We start from the raw sequence: 276 nt of genomic DNA, 5'->3' as shown, positions 1-276 counted from the left end.
GGAGGTGAGTGGGTTGGAGGTGAGTGGGTTGGAGGTGAGTGGGTTGGAGGTGAGTGGGTTGGAGGTGAGTGGGTTGGAGGTGAGTGGGTTGGAGGTGAGTGGGTTGGAGGTGAGTGGGTTGACGTGCTGTCACTGATTGAATCTCTCTGGCTCGTACCCCTGTCGGGCACGGGGTGGGGGAGAGTTAAAGTGTCCTGCCTTCACTCTCATTTCTACTATATTTCTGTCACTCTCCCTCCCTCCCTCTTTCCTTTTCTTTCTCTCTCCCTCCCTCCC

The 276-nt window shown here is 56.2% G+C and overlaps 1 protein-coding gene across 1 annotated transcript in view; it reads left to right on the top strand.

Annotated features, from left to right (window-relative positions):
* The window catches only part of snapc2 (small nuclear RNA activating complex, polypeptide 2), a 39,775-nt gene that overhangs the window by 15,159 nt on the left and 24,340 nt on the right, over nt 1-276 (top strand). The window lies entirely within an intron of this gene.

This window comes from Rhincodon typus, chromosome 45 (genome assembly GCF_021869965.1).
Source record: "Rhincodon typus isolate 14 chromosome 45, sRhiTyp1.1, whole genome shotgun sequence".
NCBI classification, from domain to species: Eukaryota; Metazoa; Chordata; class Chondrichthyes; order Orectolobiformes; family Rhincodontidae; genus Rhincodon; species Rhincodon typus.
This window is presented reverse-complemented; position numbering and strand designations above follow the sequence as displayed.